Raw genomic sequence first — 27,816 nt, 5'->3', positions numbered from 1 at the left:
TATCAGTGGTGCGAAGCAGCTTAGCCCCAGGGAGCTAAAGGTTATACCTTTGTAAGCGAACTGTGGTTCTTCTATGTAGGGTATTCCTCCTTTACTCCCTTAATTAACGTTGAGCTAAGTGACATTGTGTAGCGTAGTAGAATGAAGGCTACATACGCACTGACACTCTCTTATCCCTAAGCCTCTTCGCTAACTCGCTCGCCTACAAAAATGAGTAGGCGAGGCTAGGCAAACTCAGCCGCTGACTTTGATTGTACTGTAGTGGACTTTCTAGCCTTTTAATTTAGAACCCTTTTTCATGTTCTGTCATCCATCAAGTAGGCGAACCGTCGAGTCCTTAGTAGAGTTGACAAAGAAGAAGAGCCGGTGAAAAAAAAGCTAGAATTTCCAATAGTGAGACCACCTTGACAAGCTACCTTTCCTCTTGATATGAGGTGCGAAGAGAAACATCTCTTTTTATGAGCCCTAGCCCTGTAAGCCCACACCTGTGTAGAGTAGATCGTTCAACACCTACGGCACAAACCCATTTTTGACCAATTGGTCCGTATATCATAGGCGACCGAACGCCCCCCCCCCCGTCTTACTAGACCAACCCGCTATAATTATTCCATAAACACCTAGCAAAGATATGGCAAACAAATAAAGTAGCCCTATGTTCGGATCTGACAGTACCATACCATAATCAAAAGGTACAACGGCCCAAGCGACTAGAGTTAACATAAATGTAGCCACTTGAGCCATTCTAAAAGGGAGAAATTAGCACTACTTGGTGAAATAGGTTCTTTTAGAATCAATCTCAAACCATCTGCTAGAGGTTATAACAATCTGAACGATCCCACTATATCAGGACCCTTTCGAGGTTGCACAAAAGCCATTACTTTACGTTCAACTAGCACTAAAAAGGCTATTCCTAGTAGAAGTGGTAGAATTAAACAAAGTATTTCTACTGGAACAACTATGTACGTTTTCGATTTTCTATTCACTCATGATCGGGCCTGACCTGGTCGACCCGATCAAACTATTTGACTTATGATCTGGCCTGGTTGACCTAATCATGATATTGAAGGTTGGACCTTTTATCGAAAAACTCCGGATCCTGAGAATTTTTGAAGATGGTGCTCCTGTTACGTTACTTCGAATGTAATCCTCACTTGACTAAGCATAAGCGAAAACGTGGCTGAGAGTAAGAAATCCCCTTTCCTAGTGGTTGAGTCATGATCAGAAATATTGCGAAAGAAAGTGAAATGTCCTATCGTCATCCCAATTTGGGTAATCCACGATGTCTCCATTTTATGTATCCATCTTGACTCGTTTTCGGTGTATCGATAGTTTGTTGTATTACACTTTGAACTAACCTAGAGGCCGTGCTTAGGCGAAAATCGATATCAGTGAAGTAATCCCGGAACTCTAGAAATCGTGAAGAATTTATTCCATTTTGTTAAATATCGTGAATATAGTGGAAAAAACTCTAGAACATTCCTTTGAATGGAATTGTTCATTGGGTTCGACTTGTTGTTCGACAAAATAGGAAGCTGTCTCTCGTATGTTATTGTAAGGTGATTCATTCATAATATTTCTTATGTGCGGTTTCAAGATGCTAAAAAAGTAGATTTGGTAATCGCTTTTGAGCTCCATTATGTGGACTTCATCAATTTGTGAATTATGGACTTGGCGGTAGTGGTCAATACTAACTGCACCGTCTAAGTGCTCCCTGACCATGTTTGCGTACTCGTCAGGGTTGAGTTGAGGGGGCAGCCTGAGGGAGTCCTCGATTAGGGGGTCCTCGGACAGCCGAACTATATACTTTGGTGGGACTGTTGGACTATGAAGATACAAGATTGAAGACTTCGTCCTGTGTCCGGATGGGACTCTCCTTTGCGTGGAATGCAAGCTTGGCGTTTCGGATATGTAGATCTCCTCCCTTGTAACCGACCCTGTGTAACCCTAGCCCCTCCGGTGTCTATATAAACCGGAGGGTTTTAGTCCGTAGGACAACAACAATCATACCATAGGCTAGATTCTAGGGTTTAGCCTCTCCGATCTCGTGGTAGATCAACTCTTGTAACACTCATATCATCAAGATCAATCAAGCAGGAAGTAGGGTATTACCTCCATCGAGAGGGCCCGAACCTGGGTAAACATTGTGTCCCCCGCCTCCTGTTACCATCAGCCTTAGACGCACAGTTCGGGACCCCCTACCCGGCCGGTTTTGACTCCGACACAGCCCATGCTTTAATTGGGCTTCGAGATGGATATACACGAAAAAGCTAGCTTTCTACTAAGGCATGTTTTGTCCTAAACTATTCCAGAATGTTATTTGCTTCATAGGAAGATTCCAAAAGCACATTGATGCCGAAAGAATCTTCGAAACCGATGGAGAGTCTATTCTGATTGAAGGCTAGACAAATAACATGACTGAGGTATGTAAATAAAACCTGTGAAATAACTATATAATATGATCTAAATATAGAAGAGTACCAAAGATAATGGATTGCAAAATAAGTTTTTTAGCTTTCTTTTTCTTTTGTGTGTGCTTTTCGCCTGCCTTCCCGACCGTGGATAGGCTACGGGGCTTTGCACTTTGGCCCCATTGTGTGAATACCACATCAAGGTGACATGATTCAAACCTATGGCCCTCTGTACCCAAAACAGATGCGCTGACCAGACTGCGCTACACCTCGTCCCTCCTCAAAACATATGGATCTACCCGATCGATAAAGAAAAGAACCGCAGCGCTGTCGCCCACCCCGCTTTGGGCACGGGGAGGCGAGAACCACCGCTTTTAGGAAAGAAGCCTACAATTTGATTCTCACCTCGTTTCACTTGCATTTTATTTCGTTCAGTCTCGTTCTGAGAGTGGAATCAAACCACTCACTCCGTTTGGATTTCGAGCCCAAAGGGCCCAGCCAGCGAAAGAGGATTTACAGTCCCACGTAGCCTTCCGGAACCTTTTTCTTGCTAGATTTTATACGATTTTTTGAGCAAGTAGCGCGAAAGCCGTTGCGCGTTAGCTCATCCGTTTTCTTGCTTGATTTTTATACAATTTTTTGAAGTGATCTGTCCAACTAAGTAGAAAAGGACACTAGAGTGTGGCTACACGTGGTATAGGGCTTCTAGGGTTTAGCCTCTCCGATCTCGTGGTAGATCAACTCTTGTAATACTCATATCATCAAGATCAATCAAGAAGAAAGTAGGGCATTACCTCCATCGAGAGGGCCTGAACCTGGGTAAACATTGTGTCCCCCGCCTCCTGTTACCATCCGCCTTAGACGCAAAGTTTGGGACCCCCTACCCGAGATCCGCTGGTTTTGACACCGACATTGGTGCTTTCATTGAAAGTTCAACTGTGTCGTCACAATCAAGGCTTGATGGCTCCTTCGATCATCGGCAACGATGCGATCCAGGGTGAGGTTTTCCTCCCCGGACAAATATTTGTGTTCGGCGGCTTTGTACTGCGGGCCAACTCGCTTGGCCATCTGGAGCAGATCGAGAGCGACGCCCCTGGCCATCAGGTCAGGTTTGGAAGCTTGAACTATACTGCCGACATCCGCAGAGACTTGATCTTCGACATATTCGAACCAATGTCAGGTACGCCACACAGTCATGATGAGCATGATTTAACTCTGCCATCGGATAGTGTTCGGGAGATCACACCTATAACTACTCCGGCCCTCAATCTGGAATAGATCACTCCGTCTGAGGACGGGTGGATGGACCCCGCCATGGAGGCCGTACACTCAGCGGCGATAGAGCCGAATACTGACTTCACCTCCTATGAGACCTATGTTGTCGGACACTCGGATTCGTCCCCAGCCACAGACTCCGAACCGCTCATGTCCGTGCCCATCCAATCTGATTGGGAACCGATCATGGAGTTCACCTCCGTGGATATATTTCAGCACTCACCCCTAGGTGACGTGCTAAACTCATTACGGTCTCTCTCCTTGTCAGGAGACCCATGGCCGAACTATTTCCGGCTCGAGTGGGAAGCGGACGGCGAAGAAATTCGTTCCCCACCCACCACCCATTTAATAGCCACTATCGACGACCTAACCGACATGCTCAACTTCGACTCTGAAGACATCGACGGTATGGACGACGATGCGGGAGACGAATAGGAACCACCGCCGACAGGGCGCTGGACGACCACCTCATCATATGATATATACATGGTGGACACCCCCAAAGAAAGCGATGGCAATAAGGCAACGGAGGATAATCCCCCCGAGAAGCAATCCAAGAACAGGTGTCCTCGTCGCCGTTCTAAGTCCCGCCATAGCAAAAACAGCGATACCAGCATAGGAGACAATAACGTCGCAAATAGTGCCAAAGACAAAGACAATCCCCTCCAGCCAGGCTTTGAGCAGGAGGATGGGCAAGACAGCCTCAAGGAACAGGCAGCAGACGGAGAATCAGAGGATGACAATTACATGCCTCTCTCCGAAGACGAGGTGAGCCTCTGCGACGAAGAATTTATCGTGCCTGAGGATCCCGTCGAACAGGAGCGCTTCAAGCGCCGGCTTATCACTACAAAAAAATACACTTTAGCGATGATACGTGTTTGTCATAGTAGGTCGCATTTTCTGTCATGCATGTACATCCATGACGATTTTATGACAGAATCAAGATAGTCATACCTGTGCTGTCATAGAAGTGTTCCATGACATTACCAAAATTGTCATCATGGAAGTGTCCACTTCCATGATGATAAATCCCGCGTCACAGAAGTGCTTTCATCAAGGGTGACCGACACATGGCATCCACCGTAACGGAACGCCGTTAAGCTACCGGTTCGGGTTTTGGATCCGATAACCCGTTAACAGCCCCGACCAACGGGGATTTTCCACGTGTAAAATCAGCATTGGCTGGAGGAAACACGTGTCGGCTCATTGTTGGGACAGATGTCATCCACTCATTGGACAGAAGGTGCCTATGATACGTCGACATGTGGCATGACCCAATAGAGGCCCATTCCTGTGAAAAGGCCGGCCCGTTTGACTTGGTCAAAAGGTGGCGGGCCGGCCCATGTAAAGCCTGTTAATGGCCTGTTCGCATATAGCCCATTTACAGCCCGCTAACCCAAGGCCCGTTACGCCCTATCCGAATTAGGCCCAGTAGCATCATCTGGGCCACCCAATATGATTCCAGCCCATTTTCACTTCTGGCCCATGTATGGCCCATGACGTCTTTCGGCCCATATGAGGCCCTATGTAACTCTTGGCCTATTAACGGCCCATGGTGAAACTGGCCCGTAATGAACAGTGTATCACTTTACACCCATTGACGGCCCGTTGTGAAACTGGCCCGTAATGAACAGTGTATCACCTTATACCCATTAATGGCCCGTTATTCCGTTGGGCCGTTTCCAATCCATGTTATCTTTCGGCCTTCTCAGAGCCCATTTATTCTTGGGCTCATTTCCAGCATTCGTTTACTTACGGCCCGTTACTGTCATTTTCTGCTTGTGGGCCAAATTTAGCCCGTGGTTACAGTCAGCCCATTTGTGGTCCGTTAATACGTTGGGCCGTTTTCATAGCGTCATCAAATACTGTAACATCCCAAATTTTCAATTTGGAATGTTATACATAGTTCATTCTTGCATATCATATTTTATTGCATTTTCGTTCTGCGATCCTCAAAATCCTGAGCAACTCAAGGACCCTCAGAGAGAGTTGGGGATTTTCCCGGTTTTCATATTTGATGTTTATCAAATAATGAAACGAGGATTTGGATTTTAATTATTTTTCTTTCCTAAAAATATTTCATATTAAAATATATGAGAGGAGATAATATGACTTCTCCAAAATAATTGAAATATTGGAGGAAAAGTATTAAAATCATTTATTTGATTTTATTCGATTTTGTTTGGATTTTATTTGCATTAGAAAAATTGCACGTTTTCAAAATTGCATTTTAGGGCCAAGAAAATGTTCATCTCGTTCTAAATATTTTATTTAGACGGTGAAAATTTGTTTTGGCATTTTTAGGTTTTTATTTTATTTTCTAGGATTTTATTTCTGTCGGCGAAATTATTTAAAAAAATGTTTCCCGCTCCCGACTGGGCCTAAGGCCCAGCCGAGCTAGGCCTGCGCCGCCACCACCTCCCCACGCGGGCGCCGCCGCCGACTTGGACGAGGATTCCGAGCCGGACTCCACCGCCGCCGCCTTGGCCCCTCCTCCAAGCACCCCCGCCCCGCCCCTTTATATACTCTGCCGCCCGAGCCCCCACCACCACACCACCACCGCCGCCCACGCCGCCCGCAGCCACCGCCCGCCGCCCAACCCCCGCCTCGCCAGAGCCCCTCACCGGAGGTACCGTGCCGGATCCGAGCGCCGGTTTTTCTTTAAAAAACCGTTTGGTTTTTTAAGAAATCCTAGATCCGTTTTTTTCGGTTCGCCAGTTTTTCTTGGTTCTTCTAGTTAGCGGAGTTCGTGCGTACGTTCGTTCTAACGAACAGTTTTCGCCCGTTACTTACAGCTAACGAACGCTCGTCCGTTAGTCCGTTCATCAGTTTTCTTTTATCGGATTTTTCCATGATTATTTTCGATCGCGATTTCTAATCCGATCTTAGTTTCTGTTTATCTTTTCGCTTGTTAGTCGAAATCAGGCGACTCAAGCGCCTAGATCTTCGTCTCGAAACCCTCTTTCTGTTTAATCAACCTGAACAAGTTTTTGCTACTGTAAAATTGACCTAGGTCCAGATTAGTAAACGGATCTTGTTTCTTCTGCCGTTTGAGTTTCGTTGCTCCGTTTGTTTTGATTCCTTTTGCTAACCGGAGTTCTTAAGTTGAACTTCTGTTCAACCTCTCTTATTTGAGTTTTGCTTGCGCATCTTTGCTTGTTTCTTATGTATGTTATTGTTTGTTTGCAATAGAACACCCGGAGTGCGAAGCATGCTACTATCAAACCCTTGGGAGTTACTTCTACACTTGCTTATATTGCTATGTTATGCTCGTAGACGTGGTTCGGGTTTGAGTGAAATCCATGACAGATGTGAGATTGTTAATTAATGGTTCAACTTAAGGTGGCAACTTAAATTAACATCTGGGTGGATTGAGGCACCTGGGGAACCCAGTGTTGCCTGTTTCTTTTTTTTGGAAATCCCAGGGTACCCGTGTGATCTTCCTATGGACCGCCACCCAGGCTCAAAGGGAACTGAGATGATTCATGCTAGAAACTTCCGTGTGCAGCCACAAGCTATTATGGGCTCTAGCATAGTTGAGTAAGTTACGTGAAGCTCTTGAAGAGGTAGATCAGCAGGTAGTGGGTTTTGTAGGTTTGGTATGGTCTACCCGGAGTATAGAGTTAATATTTCTGAAAGACTGTGTCTCGGTCATCCGTTTCTCAAACACCATGTAGTGCGAGAAATCCACGGAGGCGATCGAGTCTTGTGGGGAAAAGTGCGCAAACCTCTGCAGAGTGTACAATCTAATCATGGTTAGCCGTGTCCCTAGTTATGGACAAATCTTGAGTATCTAGTACTTGAGTTATCACATGTGTCTCATCACTCTTAATTAATATTGTTGGGTTATTAAATACTGTAATTGGGATTGAGTTGGGGTTACCTTCTCAATGTTTCAACTACCATGATAGTTAAAATAAAAATCTATTCCTTTGTTGTAGGGGAAAATTGGCTTTACGCAAAACTGTAACCATAGAGCTTTCCACCAGCCAAATATGCATGTAGTGATAGCATTATTCTGTTCTTGCTCTACTGTGTTACTTTGCCAGCATATTCCATGTGCTGACCCGTTTTCGGGCTGCAACGTATTATGTTACAGACTTTTCACACGAGGAGTAAGGTTCGTTAGGTCGTTGCCGTGCAGCTCAGCTATGCCGTTGGAGTTGATGGACTCACTTTATCCTCCAAGCCTTCCGCTGTTTTCGCATTAGATGGCCTTAAGCCATATTATTGTAATAAGTTCTCTCTTGAGACATTCGATGTAATAAGTGTGTGATTGCTACTCTGTTATAAATCCTTCAAGTACTGTGTGTCAGCATTACCGATCCAGGGATGACACTGAAGCACAGAGACTTGACCATCTGAGGTCGGGTCGCTACAAATACAGCCTATTAACGATGGCCCGTTATGGTCAGCCCACGAACGGACGATTCCAACTCTAGCCCATTTAAGGCCATAATGCGGCCTGTTATTGGCCCATGTTTGGCCAATCGATCATACTGCCCTATAATGCCCATTGATGATACGGCCCGTAGAAGGTCCATTGTTTCTATGGCCCGTAGAAGGCCCATTGTTTCTACGGCCCATAGAAGGCCCACTGTTTCTACGGCCCGTAGAAGTCCCACTGTTTGTACGGCCCGTAGGAGGCCCAGTGTCACTAAAGTAAATATTAGGCCATGGTTATTGTGGCCTAGTTTAAAAAAATAGGTTATTGCAGCCACTAGCAAACCGCGGAAAAAGAACTGCAATGACTACAAGCAAACAAATAAACAAGACAACAAGGAAATAAATAAGCAAGCAACTTACGTTAGGCTATCACGGCTATCACACATATTACATCCACTGGGCATCAAAGTTTGCCACCAGTGCAAATAAACACGCCGACAAAAGAATATACAAAACTGAGAGCACTTCAGAAGGCACTAGGCCTAGCCAGGTCGGGCCCCCCAAACAGCTGAAGAAGCTGAGTAGACCTCAGTTGTGTCAACGATAGATGCATCAACACTAGATTTAAGGCATGATGGTGCGCACGGTAGTCCTCTGACATCTTCATTGCATCTTTGACTACAAGTCGGAGCTGAGCTGAAGCAAGCCTTTCCGCTTTAAGTTGAGACTAAAGAAGTCGAACTGATTGAGGCAGCGACTGCACAGAGGTTGTCTCACACCTGCTGGTGAGTAGCTTCAACTCACTATCTTCATCAAGACAGGACCTTGGGGTCATCTCGCTGTCCTCAAGATGGTTTGGCTCACTATCTTCCCTAAATTTCTGCCTGGCGTAAGAGATACGAGTCTGAAAGAGAAACAAGGAGACACGTAATAGGTTTCACAATTATATAAGCAAATAAATGCATCTGTTCTGCATAAGGAACATGTTTTTATAACTACAATTTGAAACTGGTAGTTGTTGCAAACATCCAATCAGATGTAAACAGCAAAGCAAACAGCAGTGGAGGAAATGATGCCTATCCAAATCTATACTAGAACAAAGTTTGAAGGCTTGAGAAGGATGAACTTACATTACATGTTAACACGGGCTGGACAAAGCCCTTCTCCATGTTGATGGAAGGATAATTCAAGAAATTCCCCAAAGGAAATTCTTTATAAGCATTGCCATTATTCTACATTTTGCAAAGAGTAAATATAGATCAAATAATATTGGAAGAAATAGAGGATAATGAAGCTCAGGTGCAGACTGATGATACATAATCAAATAGCAATTAATTAAGTACAATGTTACAAGGCAAAAGGGAGAGAGGTACTGACAAGAGCAATGCAGATCCCATTATTGTTTCGAGATCGTATCATCCTTTGATCAAGGAGATTCATCTGAAATTAGTTTTCATACAAGAGAGAAGGTAAGGCACAAGCAGAAATTTAGGAGTTCAAATTTTGAATTGATATCATAGACAATACCTGACGCTGGGCTCCCAACAGTTCTAATAGGGGTTTGGCCACTGGAGTAGGGGTAAAGTGTGGTACAGTTGGGCCTGTGTTTTCTGTGGCCGCTGATCTATCTGATTTAACAGGTATCACTACCTTTTCCAAATACCTAGTTTGTACTCCTTGAGGATCTGCACTCACCCTCTTCCTTTTGGACATCTATTACGAAAGAACAACATTTGACTGGAAAAACATAGTGTGACGACACATGGAATAGGTACAGAAAATGGATAGGTATGGCATATACTCATATATGATGCTTAAACTAAGCAGATAGTGTTACATAGTAGAAGTAATGCAAGAGGTCAGATGCAAAATATGTGCAACCAATACAACTTTGCAAAGTTAGAGCAAGCACCTTGATGGGTGAATAAGATAGGCCATCCTCCACCATGCCAAGTTTGTTAGCCAGTGGATCGTTCCGCAATATTCCTCTCGTGCGCCCCTTCTCATATTCATTTTGATAATGTTCAATATCTGACATGCATTAAAACATAAAAACAAGTGAGATTTTCTTTGTAATGCAGATGTGATTCTAATCCAATACTGCCTCCCTGTAAACCCCTTTGTGCTACCTCTGCAATTCTTTTAAAAGATGCCATGCATACTCTAATTTGTTGTGTGCATTAATATAATGTGTCCTACTACTCAAAATATGAGAGCTCCAGAAGTGATGACACTTCGCAGATGATAGCTTCAACATATAGTAAAGAAGAACAAGTCGACCTGACCTGACAGATTCAAAATACACTAAGGAAGAACAACTCGACCTGACCAGTCGACCGCAAGAGAAGAGTATCATCTTAAAGAAGAGAAGAAGAGCAAGCAGATTGAAGATATTACAAGTCTTTCAATACAATGTTGGTTGGCCACCCATGATGAACCATAGCGCACAGAGAAATACTATTCTTTCTGGTCTCTCCATATGTGGCTCACATGCATTTCGAAACTAAAGTAGGAACATTTAGCTAACCAATTAAACATCTCTCAGTTTTACTAATATCAGCAATAATATCAGATATGAATTTGTACAACTAAGCTTGTTTAGCTCGATGGGTGGAGTAGTGCTATTACGACACGAACCACGTAGGCTGATTGTGGTCATCATAAAATGGGGAAACATAAGCATGATGAGTACAGTGTTGACCGTGGCAGTGGGATGGCAGATTTGATGCTGCAAATCACGCAAAGGGTAGTTAGCAACCAATGTTTGCTTTGAAATAACAACTAAGATTTGGTATGGACAAGAAAGTACGATCAACAAGTGACAAAGAAATGCAATTATGCTGTCTCTCTATATGTCGTGACATGCATTTGGAAACTCAAGTGGGACCTTTAGCTAACCAATTAAATGTGTCGGTTAACTAATATTAGTATCATATCACAATCATATTTGAACAACTAAGCTTTCGAATTCTGAGTGTTGTGTTGTTTAGCTTGAAGGGTGGAGTAATGCTAGTACGACAGAAAGCACCTACACAGATCATAGTAGAGTAGATAAAAGGGGAAAATCCTAAGAATCAAGAGAAAAATCAGGAAAGTGGAACTAGCTGGACCAGTGGGTGGCGCACATGCTTTTCGAAATGAATATAGGAACATTAGGTGACCAATTAAACATTCTCTGTTTTAGTGATATGAGCATCATATCAGATTCGTATTTCAACACGTAAGCTTTGGGTTGAGGTCTTGAGGAGCAGTGCTAGCACAACATGAAGCACCTACGATGATGGTAGTGAATATAAAGGGGGGAAACCATAAGCTTTACGAGTATAGTGTCCGTGCCATGGTGGATCTGAAGGTGCAAACCGGACAAAGCTACTTCGCAACCAATGTTTGCTTTCAACTAGCCACTACGATTTGGTACGGACAAGAAAAGTACAGTAAACAAATTACGATCTATTTTCTGGGTGAGATCAATAAGTTAAGCACATATGGAAGAGTACCACTTCTCTTGCGATGCCGTGTAGGCCTATGCTGATACGTTGAGGGTGCTGCTGGTGCGATGGCTGTCGGCAGCGGGGAAGAAGACTTTAGACGGCAGACGGCCAGGTCGGGGGATATATCATGTTGCCGTGGACGAGGCAGTCGTAGGAGCGGCAACGGCAAGGTAGACGACGGCGCCGATGAAGCGAGAGGAGACGATGAAAGGATCTTGGTCCAACACCGTGGATGAGAGGCGTCCATCTCTTGCAGTGGACGACGGGGTAGGGGTAGCGGCTCCGGCAAGGTGGAGGATGGGGTGGCGGATGGAGGAGGCTAGCCGCAATGCGGAGGTTGTCGTGCCGCCGACGGTGTATGAATGGGGAAATGGAGGGGAGGGGGGATCTCAAACTTTAGGACGCGCTTCTCTGAAATGGGGGAAAGTTACGAACTTATCCCCCGTTTAAAATTTCGGACATCGCGTCGGTTGGGGATAGGACGGTAATCTCGCATCTCCCAAATATTTTCCGGTAACTATTTTGGGCGAGGAGAGGGTGTTTTTCCGCCCATGGTGTATGAACGGGGCTGACAGGTAGGGCGGTTGTGTCACGTTTGATGGAAGTTACACATCTGCCGCTATTTAAAATATTAGCCTACATCGATTTCGAACGAGGAGAGTTTGTTTTCCCGCCCACCGTGTATGAATGGGGAAATGGAGGAAGAGACACATGTCTTTCGGACGAGCTTGAATCAAATGTGTTTTGCCGCCCACTTTTGGCTCCCACCGTGTCTGAATAGTCTCAGAGGCCATTGTGTCACGTCTGATTGAAGTTACTAGTCTACCCCTATCGACAGCAGAGTAAATCCGGTCGATAAGGATGTCAAGTGTCAGGGGTAGACAGTAATTTCCATCTCGCAAACACTTGCTTCGGGCATCCCACAAATTATAGTGGGTGTTTAGCTGCTTCATTCAAAACTTGGGAGAATTAGCATTCACGTTTTCCCTGGGACCTGGCAAACTAAATTCAAGTCCAATTTGTATTCGATTACGAATATCCACAGATCATTATATGGTTTGTTATTTATTTCTTCAAAACCACAACAAAGATTTATTCCACCTTTGTATATGATTATGATTTAGAAATGCCGTGATCTTTGAATTCAGTAGGTTGGGTACACTCTGAGTCAAACAGTTATTTCATCCAATACAATATGCTTACATGAAAAACAGTTCACCTTATGTCAATCATACAAGTACTTAGGATTACGTCGCCTAAAAAATTCGGATCATTACAACACATGGACAACATAGGGGGTCTTGCAACATAATCCATTCAGAGACATGACACAACATGCAAGTACGATAATCTAATGACAATTTCAACAGGTATCTAAAGAAGAATCGAGATTCCCTTGAGCTTCAGATAGCAGAAACAGTAGGACCTCCTCCGTCTTCAAATGCAACATTCTTACTTCCTCCAATTCTTGGGTTGCTTGCATAATGCATGCCGCTAATTCCGTAATTTCCAGCCTCAAGATAAAGATTACGTCATTCATGGCAGCCACACCATCTCTTTATGCCTCTAGTAGAGCCTCAAGCACTATAATATCTGTGCTCAGACTGCTCTCCGGCGGTGTTGCCTCTGAACTGCTACCATCTAGTAACATGGATGGCGCACTGCTTCCACAAATAGATTCTGGGGTTGTACATTGTGTACTAGTGTGAACGGCATCCTGAAAGGTTTCCGCTGGACATCAGTAAGAGATAGTTATCGTATGATCTAGGCAGTAAGCTTACATGGTAAACGGCGGGCGAATTATTGCCGAGCATGTCAAACTATATTTAAATGGTTCGAAGCAGCATCATCCGAAAATAAATTAAAATGGTAATATGAAACTAGGGATGTCAGTGGCAAATAAACGACATCCGCCGGTCCCATCTAGTTAGTTTTTGCTACCTCCCATGTTCATATTCCTCAAAAAACAAAAACTCTTTTGAACTATCATACCACTGGTGGACTTTAATCGGGATTAAATGGGACCCAGTTGACATCCCTAGTTGAAAGGGAGTGTACAACCGCTATATTTAAATTGCCAAGGCATCTAAGCAGTTGAAATAATCTGAGAAAGCACTTAACAGTGTGGCCTCATATAAACTACGAAGACAGTCTTGTGATGAAGTTGAGAGGAAAAGTTAAGGACTCAAATGAAATAGGCATGCATTTCTTTACGATAGTATAGCAGGCACTGCTAACATATTGGCCAACTCAGGTATAGCGTAAGAACAAATAAGCATTCGAATCAAGCAATACAGCAAAGCAGACAACTGAACTATTTGTAATTCGGTAGGATTACACGTTGAGGGAACAAGCCAAGAAAGCAGCCCACTCGCATTACATTTCACATGTACAAAAACACACTGGCTTACCATATGTTGCTGTGAAGCCTAGCTGCTGTTGCAATGTTCTTTGAAGATATCGTCAGCATCCCGTGGTTGCAAATCTAGTTATAGTTTATTTTGCACCATCTATTTAGGTAAAATTAATTTTAATCGCATGCACTGGTCCGAATTGATCATCAATGGTTCATCTAAACTAATGAAAGAAGGGTGCGTGCATACACGACAATATATCTGCTTCCCTCTATTTTTATGCTTGTTCGAGGTGCCAGCCCCAAAAGAACAAATATTTTGCTTGATGGGGTTGGAAGCTCCATAATTAATAGAAGCATCAAATTAGTCATGCAACTTGGGAAGATCAAGAACACACAAGCAAGTAATGAATAGAGGCTCGGAGCAGTGATGTAATAGCTAGCATTCGAAAATGTAGGGTAAAACGAACAAAAAGCAGCGGAACCACATGCTAGTTTGCTGATGTGTAATTAAGCATAGAGAACATTAAGCAGTCTGATGGAACCAACAGCTGGCATCAGAACAAAACTAAATCATATTAACTATATGTGCACTGGTATGTAATTTAGCACATGTAACATGTTCACTGCCAGAAGTATGGCCCTACAGGTGCAAGCAGAATAACGCATCTCATGAAAAACTGGATGATGCCCTGAAGAAATTCAAAGGTGCGGTGCTTATGCTAGGAAAGTGAACGTAGGCGCTGGCCGTTGGATAATAGTACCTAATTCTCGGCGCGTATGGGTATCGTTGTCATACTTGATAGCTAAGGATCGTCGATGGTGATCGTGTTGCGGTTGAGTTTGGGCCGGCTGTCGCCGTCGCTGAAGCAGCTCCGGTGCTACGGTTGCGGCGCCTGTCGACATACAAAAAAGCTCATCTGTGGTAAGTGAACAGTTGCACGATAAAGAGAAAAACCGAAGGAGTACAAATCAAAATAACCTGATGACGCTGCGGCGTCGGTAAAGCAGGGCCGGTGGAGTTGAATATGGCGTCCATGGAGTGGGTCAGGTGCAGTGGACGAAGGCTTCAGCGGGCGCGTTGTACAGTGCTTTCGGTGAGGCGGATCTGTTGCGGCGGACGAGGGCTTGTATGAAGGGCCAGCGAAGGGGCGGACGAGGGAGTCAGTGAAGGGCCTATGCTATGGTGGACGAGGGCACCGGTTAAGCAGATCCGGTGCGGTGGACCATGATGGCGGTCAAGGAGATCTGGAGCGGTGGACAAGCCAGTCGCTGAAGCGGCTCCAGTGAAGTGGTGAGTTGGCAGTTGGGGGTTCCAAGGTGCGGAAGGTAGATCCGGTGGGGTGTGAAGTCCCCCACTGCGACGGAGGACTAGATTCGGCGGCTTGCCGTTGTTGGGGGGTCGGGGAGGGGAAGGGGAGGGGCTCTGGGGAAGAATGTTGGGGGCAAAGAGGGGAAAACAATGGAGTTACCAAAGCAGCCCTTTTCCGTTCATGTGGCAGGGGTAAAACAGGAATATCGCAGGGCTAAACTTTCGGGCGCATGATATTTCAATGTGAGCGGGAAGTTTGAAAGCTTTTGGCGCCTAAAATTATAAGTATTCTGCTCTCGTACGACCGACTATGATATCATGGCCGACAATTTGTTTGTTTTGCACGCAAAAAAATGTGCAACTTTTGAAAATCAATATCTCCAACTCAAAACTTAAATTGTCCATTCAATTCAAATATGGATCATTGAGCTACTACAAGAAAATACCATCATACGGTCCAATTCAAATGAAATTCCAAATGTCTTTATCCTAAATATGATGACAAAAGCAAAAATGTGTATGTGTATGAATAAAGTGGATGATTATAAAGTTTGAACATGCCCGTATGTATATGTCTCTAGGTTTGATATATGAATTTGAAATCATGAAATCCCGGCTTAAAAAATGTACTCCCTCCGTTCCGAATTACTTGTCGCAAGTATGGATGTATCTACATGTATTTTAGTTCTAGATACATCCATTTCTACGACGAGTAATTTGGAACGGAGGGAGTACCTCCGTTTAAATGAATTACAAAAGCTAATGATGGAGTCGAATTCCAAAGTTCCAATCTTAGGTTTGTAATTCTGGTAAATCAAGGTATATCATGCATGTTCAAAAGTATCATTATCTCATAGTACAAACTGTGAAACATATTGATCAACCATGAGTGCACAATATCTCAATTACGCTAAAGTCCCTCAAATATAGACACCTCACTCTTTATCTGAAGTCAACCCCCCCCCCTCCACCACACACACACACACATAGAGAAGTCGTTCTCCCCCCCAAACACCAACACACGAGCACATTAACACCCCTCTCTCTTGTAAAGTCCGGACCCCAACATAGGTCTCTATCACTTTGTCTCTTGGGCATGCACACATCTCTTCCCTCCTTCTCTAGGTCTCCCGCTATCTCTCTTACCCAAGCACACACACTATGTAGAGTGTATAGTTCCCATACACACAAAACGTCGCCCCCAAACGTCTATCTCCCTAGTTATGTGGTTCTCGCGCACTCACCTCACACACCACCCCCACTGCAAACAAGCACACTTTGTCTCCTTGTGCACCACTCTCCTCTTTTTATCTCTCCCACATGCGGACCTGCCCCAGCTCCTTCCCTGTATACATATATGTCGTGACTCTTTGCATATCTCCTTAATGTATAATCGTTCTCGATTTCGCACATTGTTCTCTACACCATCTATTCTAGATCTCTCATGAAGTCCCTATCACGCACACGATGACTCGCTTCCCTTGTGTCTCCGTTCATAGGCCAATTTCAGACAACATCAACATTGTCTCCCTATCTATATGCCATCTATGGACACAAACGACCCCTCTCGCCCCCTCTCTTCCTCTCTCTCTCTCTCTCTCTGTCGCTATCTCTCCCTTTCTCTCGCTCTCACACCCCTCTCCCACACACACACTCGATTTCTCTTCCAAATAGTCTGCTCCCCCCGCCCGCACCCGTGCTATCTCACTACTACACATGTCACACCATTACCCCTTCCCTTATACTAGGTTACATCATCAGTGGTCCTTCTACTCCACATACACTCTCTCCCTCTCACACACAAACGCGTGCACAAACACACACAGACACGCACAAACACCTATTTACCTGGATCCTCATCTCTCCTCATGTCTGCATGTGTATCTCACACACTCACTCTCTAATTATGTATATGTGTCTCCACGTTACACAACACAAAGCCCCATGTACATGTCTCTCTCTATCATACACACACATAGACACAAAGAATCTGTTATCATTGCCTTAGTCTCTAACATATCACACGCGCTCTCTCTCTCTCTCTCTCGCAAACACGCTCAACAAGGGTTTCCCCGTGAATAACTTACCATCTATTCATCAACAGTCATGGCAGTACAGCGAACACGAGACGTGAAAAAGAATAAATCTACACGTGCTTAGACCACCTAGTATGACTACTAGGACTAGAGCAAGCCAAAAAGCGGGCCGCCGTCACCCCCTCCTTGTCGGCGACGGGAAAATCTTTGTTTTACACAGTTGAGAAGTCATTGTGCTAAGGCCCCACATGCCGAGGCATTGAATAGAATGTAGATGTTAGTTTAGGAAGCAAGTATCGATAATATGTTTATATCTCCATACTTATATTTCTTCTCTTATAAAAAACCGAGTTGGTGATGATGGTACGTGTGCCATCTTGCAATATAGACCATCTGATCTATGTCTGACGGATGGAAATTAAACTAAAAGATACCCGCGCACCTCTCCACATTTGCAGACAAGGCCTTCCCTCGTTCATCCTTATCTCCAACAAACCTCATTGTTGAGCAATTAAGAAAGGAAGCCTCTGGAACAAACTGGCCTAGTGGCCGCTGCCGGCGTCGTCAATCCCCATGCCTCCGCTCAGTCCGACCACCAACCACCACCACAACCCACTCCTCCTCACCTTATCTCATATTTCTCGAGATATCATTAGTTTTTACACATGGGATTACTCCCGCAGGGTCAATCACAACAAGTGTTTTATAAAAAAAATGCATCTTGATGTTCCGTGCAATGCATGGATCTTGCTAGTACTCCTACACAAGACTAAGTTGGTGATGCTGGTGTGTCTGCCATCCGTCATTTCTGACCATTAGATCTACATCTAACGATTATGAGGTAAGTTATTGCCTTTTCTCACCAACATCCCACTTGTCTACCAATTTGCAGAAAAACCCATAATTAGTATCTTAAAACCAACCACATCCCTCCCTGACCTCACCAAAACAGCCCAAGGAATATATTCTAATTGAAACATAATATATCTCTAGTGACATATGTATATCAAAATTAGAGTGTTTTGTACCAAGTTTGTGAATAAGTATTATTCTAATTATGATTCGTTGCAACGGACATGAACATTGCTAGTATTTCCAACCATGCATTTTTTCCTAGTATTCCATAGTTTCGAGTTTTCCATCAAGATATTAGTCACTCATGGTTGATATTTACTTTCAATCATGTACACATATGCACTATGTAACTAGCCTTGCTTATTGGCTTCCAAAGCTTAACTTTCAGTCCTACTTACAATATGTAGAGTATTTAACAAAAAACTACCACTTTCAACCAGCCCTAGGAAGAATCTATTGTACAAAAAATAGCAAAAACATACCCAAAATTTCTTAATCCACGCCAAAAACTACCTGGTACTCCTACCGATTAGGTTCATTTAAACCCATTTATGACAGGGTTGACTCACACGTCCGTGCTGACGAGGCAGCTTAAACCAACACATTTTGTTTGGCCGTTGACACGAGGGACCCACATCTGACCTTCTATCCTGTTATTCCCCCTCAAATCATTATTTTTCCTGAACATTACTTCAAACAATACTGATGCGTGTTCGTCGGTGGCGCCGGTGATGAGCGAGTTGGCCGCCGCTTCGCCGGACAGGCCGGATGCCGTGCTGGCCTCCGCACGGGTTGGCAGGCTAGCCCGAGCGTGACTCATGAGCGACAAAGCCGTCGTGCTGGCCTTCGCTTGAGCCAGATGGCTGGCCTTAGCGCGGCGCGCGCGAGCAAGCCGCCGCGCTGCCGTGCCAATCTAGCTAGCAAACCTTGCAGACAAGCAGCTGGACGGAGCTATCTTGGCTATCTAGCGGCCGTGAGCGCCGGACGGAGCTGGCATCCGGGCTTCCGCAACATGGGCTCCGCACCGCCGGCGGTTTTGACCTCGCCTTCTACCAGCGGCGGTAGCTGCGTCCCATGGCCGAGGATGACTAGGTGGACGGGCCAGAGGTAGGAGGTCACTCGAGGATTTTTGTAGGTAAGAGCATGTACAATGGTTGATAAGGTAGTCTTATCTTAAGTCTGCCACGTATGCAAGTGGTAGTAGGTTCTTGGCATTTTAGTGGTTTCTTGCATTATTAGAGCAAGTACAATAGAGCTGAGTCAGCGGGCTATAAGAAATAAACTAGTATATTTCTGCTTAGTTGGAGGAAAGAGAAGAGGAGAGAGAAGGTAAGCGGGCTCTTTGTGAAGAGCCAGCTCTAGCACGTGCTCCTAGGCACTTTGTGAGAATGAGAAGTGGGCCACATAATAAAAAAGTAGTACACTCTTTTGATCTATTATTGTACATGTTGGCTATAAGATGGGCTATAGATGACATGGCACTGGCTTATAGTGCTTCTTGCCCCAGCCGCCCAAAGCAGTGCCGGTCATGTCGCATGCTCTTGCCTCCCATGGCCAGCTGTGCTACCGCAGACGCCTAACCGTCCCCATACTAATCCCACCGCTGGCCAGGCCATCCCTCCACTCACCCACTCCCCCTGTTATTCTACGGCGACGGCAGCCTCACACCGCAGCCGAACCAGTGAATCCTCGTACTCTTCTCCGCGTGGGCATCCACTGCCTCATCTTCCCCGGCTCCGCGTTGTCCCTTCCTAGTCCTCGCCGTTGTCCACCACCGTGGTGCTCTCGGCGCGGCGTGGTCAATGTGGTCAACGACCGACTTCCATCGGAAGAGTACTGTACGTGGAGAGGCTGACAGCGGGGTCCATGGCAGCCGCAAGGAGGTGCCTCCTTATTACGCGCAAAAATAATTATTCCTCCACCTGACAGCAGGGACCCACCGGACGGGCCACCAGTATTTCGCAGAAAAAACATTTCCCCCCTGACTGTTGGGACCCACCGGACGGGCCACCGTATTTTGCGAAAAAACGTTTGCCCCTGACAGTTGGGACCCCCGGACGGACCACCGTATTTCGCGAAAAAAATGTTCCCCCCGCTGTCAGCTCGGACCCACCGGAAGTGCCTCCTTATTACGCACAGAAAAATGAATACTCCCCCTGCTAGCTAGGACCCACCATGGTGGGAGGCTGACTTGTGGTCCTACTAAGTTGACGGGGACGGAGGGCTTTGTCAACTTAGTCAATATGAACGATTCTAGCTCTAGTGACCGTACGATGTCCATCCAACAGCCGTCGTGCTTCTTCAATCACTACTCTTCCTGCTCCAGCCGCTCAAACAAGCGTCGGCGGGACTGCGTGCTCCCTCCTCCCCGCGGCCGGCTCTGCTGTCGCGCAGGCCTCACCGCCCCACCGTACTCCGTCGCTGGCCTAGCCATCCCTCTACTCACCCACACCTGCTGTTATTCTCCAGCGACGGCAGACGAACCAATAAACCCCCATACAGTCATACTCCCCTCTGTGTGGGAAACAACTGCCGAGTCTTCCCTGCCTCCATGTCGTTCCCTTCCTAGGCCTCGCCGTCGTCCACCACCCTGGTGCTCTCGGCGCGGCCTGGTCAACATGGTCAATGACCGACATGCATCTGAAGTGGACTGTACATGGAGAGGCTGACAGCTGGGTCCACGGCCGCACGCAAGGAAATGCCTCCTTATTACGCACAAAATAATGATTCCTCCACCTGACATCAGGGACCCACCAAAAGGGCCTCTGTATTTCGCGAAAAAAAACGTTTACGCCGCTGACAACTCGGACCCACCAGCTATATCTTCGGACGCAAGGAAGTGCCTCCTTATTACGCAGAAAAAAATGAATACTCCCCCAGTTAGCTGGGACCCAGTATAGTGGCAGGCTGACTTGTGGGCCTACTAAGTTGACGGGGACGGAGGGCTTTGTCAACTTAGTCAATATGCATGATTCTAGCTCCAGTGACCGTACGATGTCCATCCAACGACCGTAGTGCTTCTTCAACATCCGGTCTTCTTGCTGCAGCCGCCCAAACCAGCGCCGGTCGTGCCTCGTGCTCCTGCCTCCCGTGGCCGACTGTGATGTGGCGGAGGCCTCACCGCCCCCTACTACTCCCACCGCTGGCTAGGCCATCCCTCTACTCACCCACACCCCCTGTTATTCTGCGGTAACGGCAGCCTCACATCGCAGCGAACCAGTGAAACCTCGTACTCCTCTACGCGTGGGCATCCACTGCCGCATCTTCCCCGACTCCGCATCGTTCCCTTCCTAGGCCTCATCGTCGTCCACCGCCCTGGTGCTCTCGGCGCGGCGTGGTCAACATGGTCAAGGAACGGCTTCCATCGGACGTGGACTGCACGTGGAGAGGCTGACAGCTGGGTCCATGGCCGCAGCAAGGAAGTGCCTCCTTATTACGTGGAAAATAATTATTCCTCCACCTGACAGTGGGGACCCACCAGATGGGCCACCGTATTTCGCGAAAAAAACGTTTCCCCCCTGACTGCTGGGACGCACCAGCTACACCTTCGCACGCAAGGAAGTGCGTCCGGGCAAAAAAAACAAAATGATTAGCCCCCCTGACTGCTGGGACCCACCAGCTACATCTTCGCATGCAAGGAAGTGCCTGACAGTTGGGACCCACCTGGTCGAACCGTACGTAGCATTGTCATTCTGGTCGCGAACGTGTACGTACATACTGGTCGATGTAGAGGCGCACACGTGTCGTAGTAGAGGCGTGCACGTGTCATAGTAGAGGCGCGCACATAGCATGTACACGTACGTACAGCGGCCAGGGTGCAAGAAAGAAAATACAGCCACGTATGTGTACATACGGGCGGGGTCTCGAACGCCTACTTGCGCATACGTACGGCTAGGGCTCGTGTACTTGGCTGGGTCGGAATAGAGAAACAACATCGTCGTCATGTTCATGGGGAGGCAACGGAATGCGTCGTGTTCATGGGGAGGAAACGGAATGCGTCGTGTTCATGGGGAGGCAACGGAATGCGTCATGTTCATCGGGAGGCAATGAAACGTGTGGGAGCCAACCGGCTGGGTCGGAATGGAATGTGTGGTCATGTTCATCGAGAGGGCTTGGACGGAACAGGCGATGGAAACGAGGCCTGGCGTACCGCATAACGGAGGAAACGGACCTCCTACGGTCGAAACGGGGATCCTGTTGATCGGGAGGGGTGTGGCGTACCGCAAAATGGAGGAAACGGACCTCCTACGGTCGAAACGGGGGTCCTGTTGATCGGAGGGGTGTGCCATACCGCAAAACGGATGAAACGAACCTCCTACGGTCGAAACGGGGGTCCTGTTCACCGGGAGGGGTGTGGCGTACCACAAAACGGGACTCCACGGGATACTGTTCATCTCCACCGTTGACCTCCTCCAGCCTCCACGGGATACCGTCAACCTCCTCCAGCCTCCACGGGCACCTATTCATCCAGCCTCCACCGCGCGCTACTCCACCGGCTACTGTTCAACCACCCCTCCACGGGCACCCCTCCACCGTCTACTGTTCATCCAGCCCTCCACACCAAGGGGTCCTGTTCAACCACCTGTCACATCCCTAGTTCTGGTATGACCTAGGCTTGCTTTGTGCATCATGTTTAAATTTCAAATGAATTTGAAATGGGGAAAGTTGCAAACCCTAGCACAAAAGTTTTTTCCAATAGGTTCAACTTTAAAATGGATTTTCAATGAACCCAAAATGCTCTTCAAAAATGCTCATGATCTTTGGAAAATGTTGGGAACAACAACCAAAGGTGATGCACATTTTTGCTACACATTTTGGATTTTTGAATCAATGCATAAATATTTGATTTGGAGCTGTTTAAATTATATAAATATTTTAATGGCTCCAAAAATGTTGGGATTTGGTGAGGGCCTCTGGAATATTATATCTGGATGCCACAAATATTTCCAGCATTTATGGAAATGTTTTAACATTTCTTTTAGATACAAAACGAATGTCAGAAATAGAAAAAGAAAACAAGAAATAAGAAAAGACTTACCTGGCGCTCACCTGGCAGCCCATCTGGCCGGCCCAGCCCACCAGGGGGAGGGAGGTCTTCTTCCTCCCGCCAGGAGGACGCCGAGCGCGTGGCCGACGCGCGCCGGCGGACGCCCGGCCACCTCCTGCTTCCCCGCCGCTGCCTCAACGCTCTGGAGATGCCACGCGACCCCCTGGAGCCGCATGGATCCCCCACACCTCCTCTCCCCTCCTCTGTCTCGCTCTCCCCCTCTGTCCCGAGCACACCGGAGAGCACCACCGTGCGCCACCGCGGCCATCGCCTCTCCCTCGTTCCCTTGAGCAGTCTAGAAGATCCGCCTCGTCGCCCTAGTCCTCTCCGCCGGGCCACGCGGCGCCGGACGCCTTGAAGCATCGTCCCCGACCCCTTCATCCTCCTCGGGTCGCCGGAGATTCGCCTCGCCACCCCGCTCGCTCCGACACCTCCCCGGCCCCGCCGTCTGCACCGGAAGACTCGCCGTGAGCCACTGAATCGCTCCCCTCCGCCTTTTTCTTCACGTACGCCCCGTAGCCGCTGCCCCGCGAGCACCCGAAGCCTCCGTCCGCCATGGCCGGTAAGCTCCATGCCCCTGAGCCCTCCGCTCCTGCTAGTTGCTCCGGTGGGATCATGTTGCCCATTCGCTCACCTCGCTCGCCTCGTTCGCTCGCCTCGCGCTACAGCCGCAACCCCGCATCAACCGAGCTCCGGCCGCCGCCGTGAGCCCTGCTCCGGCGAGCTCCGTCCACCCCACGGCCTCCCACCTGCTCCGGTAGATGCGCGTGAGCACCAGCCACCCTCAGCACCCATCCGCGCGTCGAATGGACGCCGGAGCAGCGTTTCCGGCGAGCGTCCGCCGCGGTTTTGGTCGTCGCCGGCCGAACTCCGGCGAGGCTGACGTGGCGGCTTAATTAGCGCTAACCCCACAGCCTAATCACCCCCCTGAGACTGACAGTGGGCCCCAAAGCCAAGTCAAACCCTGATCAGTGCGGGTTTGACCCGGGATTAACCACTGTGTAACTGACGTGTGGCCCCCACACGCCAGGTTTGACCTGGTCAGCCCTGCTGACGCCTCTGTGACGTCACACTGACGCAGTAATTGATTTCTGGATTTTAAATAATTCAGAGAATTCCAGAAAATAGTTAAAAGTTCTAAAAAATCATAGAAATTAAATCGTAGCTCAGAATGAAATAATTTATATATGAAAAATCATCAGAAAAATGCAAGGAATCCATTTATGCCAGTTTCATGCCATGAAAAACCAACTTATACTTGCTGTATAAGTGAAAACGTAATAATGGCATGTTATATACTTAATTTGGGGTTTGCATATGAACCCTTGGTTCATATGGACTTCAACCAAATTGATGCTAGATGCATTAGGGCAAATCATAGCATCTTTGAAATGTCATCTTCATGCATCATATTGTTGCATATGGTTGTTTATTGATTGCCGGCACCGTCCCTTCTCGATAGGTTCTACTCCGGAAGGGTCCCGTGTACCTGTCTGAGGAGCAGTGCTTCTTCATGAATCTATCAGGCAAGCAACCCCCCTTGAGCATTTTGATCAATCCCTCTCTCTCGCTCCTGCTCCTTATACTGCATTAGGACAACAACGATTCAAACTGCTACTTTCTGCTGCGGTAGTTGAACCCATTCCTCTGCATGACCTGTCATTGCCACAGTAAATAGTTGAAACCTACTAGCATGAGTAGGAGTTGCTTGAGCCTTGATGTGCCTACTCATCCATGCTTGATTTCTTTATGCCAGCCATGCTTAGAGTTGTGTCAGGTCTGATTCATCGGGAATGAATCGGAGTGGTGAACATGTCCTACCGGTAAAGGCTAATTGTGTGAACACGTTTTGGTAAAGGTAGCAATGAGAGGCCATGTAGGAGTACATGGTGGGTTGTCTCATTGGAACCGTCCCTAAGCACTGAGTTCTGTGTATGTTATCCAAGTCCAGTTACTACCACACATTGGATTCCAGTCATCCGGCCCCTCTCAGCTTATTAATCCACTTGATCTCTGTCCAGGAGTTGCAACTAGTTCTGGCGTTTGTAGGTAGTGCTACTTGTCTACCAGGTGGTGTCCGACGGGACGGGCTTGGGACAGACTAGGCACCATGGCACGGTGTACCAAGTGGCACCCGGATGGTGGGCTTGGGAACCCTGCACACATCATTTGGGGCCGTGAGCGACACCCCAGCCGGATCTCCTTGCGGATGGAACCCGAATAGGCGATAAACCTGGACGAGAGACTTGTGTGGTTAGTCAGGTCGTGATTGACACCCTCGCTCGGCTTCCGCTTGAAGGTTGCCGAGGTACATGATGTGTAGAGGGCTATAAGTGGCGAGAGCGTGTGTGAAGAAGTACACCCCTATAGGGTTAACATTATCTATTCGAATAGCCATTTTCCTCGGATATGGAAACTTGGAGGACTTATGTAGTACATAGACAAACTTGAAGTGGATACTCTAAAATCCGCAAGATAAGCGTGAGTGCTATGGATGGCCTTCTCGTGGGGAGACGGGAACGGATCCATAGTGGAGTATTGATATGGTGAATATGTGGACTCGTGTGCGTCTTCTCCCCTCAAAGAAGTTTCTGATCCTCGTAGTATAGGTTAGCCACTGAGTCAAAGCTGGCTTGCTGCTGTTAAAACTCCACCACTCCCTTTGATGATAATGTTGCATATGTAGATAGTTCTGATGTAAGACTTGCTGAGTACCTTTGTACTCACGTTTGCTTATTTATGTTTTGCAGTTGGTTACACTAGTGACTTCGACGAGTAGCTTGTATCCCAGCTACGATCTTGTACCCTTGGGAGGGTCGTGTTTAGTCAGGCTTCTTAGTCTTTTCCTTTTGTAGTTGTCTGTACTCAGACATGTAATGCTTCCGTTGCTTGTATGCTCTGAATGATGGGTCATGAGACCCCTGTTTGTATTGAATGCTATGTGGCTCTTCTGAGCCTTTATCTATATGAGATTGAGTTATGTTGTGATGCCATGTTGTACAGCACATACTTGCATGTTATGTGTACGTGTAAGGTGTATTTCTATGTGTGGGATCCGACAACCTAGTTGTTTACCTCTGATAGCCTCTCTTATGGGGAAATGTAGTCTTGTGCTTCCATGAGCCATAGTAATCCGCTACAGCCCGGTTCACCGGAGTCCTGCTAGCCTAGCACTATTGCTCCGGAACACTTGACTGGCCGGCATGTGATTCACTTCGTTCTTGTGTCTGTCCCTTCGAGGAAATGTCACGCGGTGACATCCGGAGTCCTGCCTAGCCTGCTACAGCCCGGGTTCCCGGAGTCCTGTTAGCCCAGTGCTACAGCTCGGATTCATACGCTGTTGACCAACATGTTCATGGTTGATTCATGTATGCCTGTCCCTGTAAGTTAGTGCCACTTTGGGTTCACGACTAGTCATGTCGGCCCGGGTTCTCTGTCATATGGAAGCTAGCGACACTATCATATACGTGAGCCAAAAGGCGCAAACGGTCCCGGGCCAGGTAAGGTGGCACCCGTGGGAATACCGTGCGTGAGGCCGCAAAGTGATATGAAGTGTTACATGCTAGATCGGTGTGACTTAGGATCGGGGTGCCGACAGCGTTGGTATCAGAGCCTGACTGACTGTGGGATTACCAAGCCAAACTGGTCGAAGTTGAGTCTAGAAATGCTTTAGTTATATAAGGGAATTGATTGTGGAAGGGAACGTAAGGCTCTTTTTACTCCTTTACCTCATGTCATTCTTTCTGAGTCAGCCTCTTCTTTTCTACGAGGGTTATGGCCTAGGCTTCTCCTCTATCTCTCAGGATGACGTGTTACTAAACCGTAAAGTCTTAGGATTGTTGGGTTGTGTCTCCGTACAGTTCTACTACTTCCGTGTGTCCTCAGTTTGACCTAGAACCTTGATATTATGATGTTGATTGATTATGCTATTCCTTTGTTGAATGTCTCAAAATCCTTTTGAGCATTTACAACCGTTATGCTGCCGAAATTGTCCTAGGATTTCAAGAGCTTCCAATGCTTTTGCATTACATTCCGCATCCTCATGTCGATGCTAATTCCGTCCTTGTTTCCTTGGTTTCTGTGCCAGGATGTCGTCTGCTAACCGAGGTTCAGTTGCTCATAGCAAGAACCACGGAGATGGTAGGGACGAGGATCCTCCGACCAACCTTTGATGGCAGAGTTCTTGTTAGCATCCGAGAGGAACAAGCGTGAGACTAACCGCTTGCTAGCACAGATTGAGCAGAACACCGCACATCAGTGTAAGAAGTTGGTTTCCATCACTGACTTCATTGGTATGAAACCACCCACCTTCCATCATTCCATTGAGCCACTCGATGCAGATGACTGGCTCCGAAGCATCACTCACAAGTTGCATTCTGCGAATGTGGCTGAAGGTGACAAGGTCACCTATGCTACCAATCACCTGGAAGGTCCTGCTAGTATTTGGTGGCAGAGCTATGAGGCTATGCTTCCAGCTAGCCAGATTTCCACGTGGAAGGATTTCACCGAGGCTTTTCGTGAGCACCACATTCCTCAGGCTCTCATTGGCCGCAAGAGGGAAGAGTTTTGTAGTTATACCCAGGGTAAGCTGCCTATTGATGCTTACAGTAGAGAGTTTGGAAGCCTCGCCCGCTATGCTACAGAAGAAGTGTC

General features: G+C 47.0%; 1 pseudogene; it reads right to left on the bottom strand.

The window, feature by feature from the left end:
* Nucleotides 1-549: 549 nt before the first annotated feature.
* On the bottom strand, nt 550-23,720 carry LOC125532776 (annotated as a pseudogene).
* Nucleotides 23,721-27,816: the final 4,096 nt, after the last annotated feature.

Source organism: Triticum urartu, chromosome 1, assembly GCF_003073215.2.
Source record: "Triticum urartu cultivar G1812 chromosome 1, Tu2.1, whole genome shotgun sequence".
Taxonomy (NCBI): domain Eukaryota; kingdom Viridiplantae; phylum Streptophyta; class Magnoliopsida; order Poales; family Poaceae; genus Triticum; species Triticum urartu.
The sequence above is the reverse complement of the archived record's forward strand: the minus strand, read 5'-3'. Positions and strand labels throughout refer to the sequence as shown.